The following is a 2801-nucleotide window of genomic DNA, read 5'->3' as shown; positions in this document are numbered from 1 at the left end:
GGTTATCCCTGTGGACAGAATTAGGGGTAGCTGGTGGACGTGGGGAGCCAACCCACCCCGAGAAAGCTCTTCTGGGCCCAAGGTTTTTGCATTTTGCACAACAGGAAAGGCTAACAGCACGTCTTGAATTTGGGGCAGATTAGGTCAAACAAGACCTGAAGAGCAACCTCTACGCAATTTATCGTCCCTTTAGCACTTTTCAGCTGAGGTTCCTCAAACACCTTCCATCTAGCCACCTCTCCTGCATTAAAGTTTTCCTACGCACATAAAAAAGTGACCTGTAAGCTGGGGAAAAGCCAGTTTGGTCTCTTTTGGCTTATTTTAGCTCCGTCTCCTTCGAGAGCTGACCAGCACGCGGTCGGAAACAGCATCAGCCGCACTGATCTCGCATCGTCTTGTTCTCAGCGGAGCTCCTCGTGAGCTCTTGCCTCCCCTCCCCACCTCCCAGGCATCTCCCCGAAGCACCGTGGACACCAACAGCCCCAGGAGGGATAAATCCAGCCGCTCCCAAGAGCTGGAAAACAAAATCAGTTGCTCTACCAGGCTCCTTGCCCCCGTGTCCCGGCACTGCCGCCGCTGCTGCACCTCGCTGGCTGCTTCCCCGTCGTGGCTCACGAGGGAGAAGAGAGGCCACCGGACCATTTTCCAAAGGATTTCTAAGGAAAAATGGTAATTCGTGAAGTCAGCTTGGACAACCGCTGCCCCGGCAGGAGATCGGAGCATCCCGGCCACGCTCCCGCAGGAGCCGCCTTCTGCTCTCAGCCGTCCCCAAAGCTGCTACTAATTGCATCAAAATGCACACAGCTTTTACACAAAGGAGAAATTAAAATCTAAGCCAGCTTTATTTAGTGAATAAAGGTCCAGGGTGGGACTTCTCACCATGGGCCTCTGGGAAAATTATGTCCTTCCCCCACGTGCTGTTTTTCCCCTCGTGACACAGAAAAGGGAGATACCAGCGTTAGGAACGACTCAATAAACCCGCGCTCATCCTCTCCAGCTGAAGACAAGTAGGCTGAGCTGCGGGGTCTGGCCGCAGCCACCTCAAACCCTCTCTGCCCCGCGCAGGAGGGGAGCAGAGACGAGAAAAAAAAATACTTCGCAAATGTCCCAGCCCTAAATTCCCCCGTTAAATCCAGCCAGGAGCCGGCAGGTACACCGCTAGCGGAGGGCAGGTACCCCGCTAGCGGCGTGGGACGGAGCAGCCGGCTCCATCCGGGGTAGGGAGAAACGAAATCCCTGCGGGTCCGTGTCACTGCTCCCAGCAGAGCTATTTCTGCGCGGACATGACTCACCCGGCGGCTGCTTCCCGGGAGCGCGTCCGTCCACCTTCTGCGAAAAAAGGGACTCCCCCCCAAAATAGAAGAAAAGCAGCCGCGCTTCCTAACATTATGCAAAGCCTGAATGTTGAAACAGAAAATAAAACAGATATTTGCTCATTAATTGCGTCAAACATAAAGGCTTAAACTAACTGGGATTTGGGATGAGGGTCAAAATACGCCTGATAAAAGCGGTTTGCTGCTGGGCTCACCCAGAGAGCGACTTCCCAGGGTAGTTTATCCCCAAAATCTCAATGTTTTCTTCCCCTTTGGCATCACCTCCAGCCATCCCCGGGATCTTTCTGTCCCAAAGAGGCCCGGGGAGGAAAAGCTGAAGCCCAGCAATATTCGCTGCCCTCGTTATCTCCGCAGATCAGCTCTTGCCGCGTGTCCCGGGGGACTTCTGCCCCGCCGTGCGACTTCAGGCTTAATCCCGTAACGGGTTCAGCGCAGGACAAGCTGCGTGGCGAGGAGCCGTCCCTCTGCCGGGACCAGGCCTGACGCGAGCCCCGTCGCATCCAAGTGGGCGTGGATGGGGAGCAGCACCCGATTTCGGAGCAGCACCCGATTTCGGAGCTGGGAACTGCCGAGTCTCAAAGGTGAGGGGTCACGGGGGCATTTCTCAATTGCAGGCACAGTCCCTGGGCTGGTTTTAATCACCTGGCATACTCTGGTCTTCCCCTTTTCTAACATTTTTAACCTTAAAAATCCATTTGATGTTTCTGGTGTTACAACATTTGTTTTTTTTAACTTTTAACTCAAAACCCAACCACTGACCTTTGGCAAACTCATTTGTCCACCCCCCGGGACAGTATTAAGGGCAAAACAAGAGGACAGAGTCCTGCTGCCCCAAAAGCAAAGGAGGGGAAAACCTCAGGCACATCATTGGAATCACGAGACAATTTCACCGCTCCCAGAATAAAACCCGACCCGCACCCAACCCTGGCCATCTACGCAGCTCCCGAAGCAGAAGCAAACGAGCAAATTACCAAACCACGGGACAGCAGAGCTCGGAGGGGTGTCTCGGCCAGCCCTGACCCCCTCCACGCGCCGAGGTGCCACCTCGCTCCGTATCACCCCAAATCCCCCGGGCAGGGGTGAACGGGAACGGGAACACCCTCCCCGGGGCTCGCCCTCCCCGCCCGCACGGCTGCGCCGCCGCGGCCGGTCACCTCGGGTTATGGGGATGTTCCATTTTTTTAATGGTGTTTATTTTTCCTGCCGCCTGCCAGGAAGCCGCGGCGTTACCGCAGCCGAGCGCTCCCGCTGCGGGGCTGGAGCTCTCTGCGCCGCCACAAAAACACCTCTCTCCCCTGCCACAAAAAAAACCCCGAAAAACAGGTGGTTTTAGCTCCAAAAAGCTGTGGCTGGCAGGTGGTGGGTACCGGCTAAGCGGCTGGTTTCTGGGAGTCCAAAACCGGTGCCAGACCCGCTGCTGGGCACATGCGTCCCGCGGCCTCTCGCCCTCCAGGGCACCAGTGCCGG

This window comes from Phaethon lepturus, unplaced genomic scaffold (assembly GCF_000687285.1).
Source record: "Phaethon lepturus isolate BGI_N335 unplaced genomic scaffold, ASM68728v1 scaffold40661, whole genome shotgun sequence".
Classification (NCBI taxonomy): Eukaryota; Metazoa; Chordata; class Aves; order Phaethontiformes; family Phaethontidae; genus Phaethon; species Phaethon lepturus.
Note: the sequence above shows the minus strand (reverse complement) of the source record.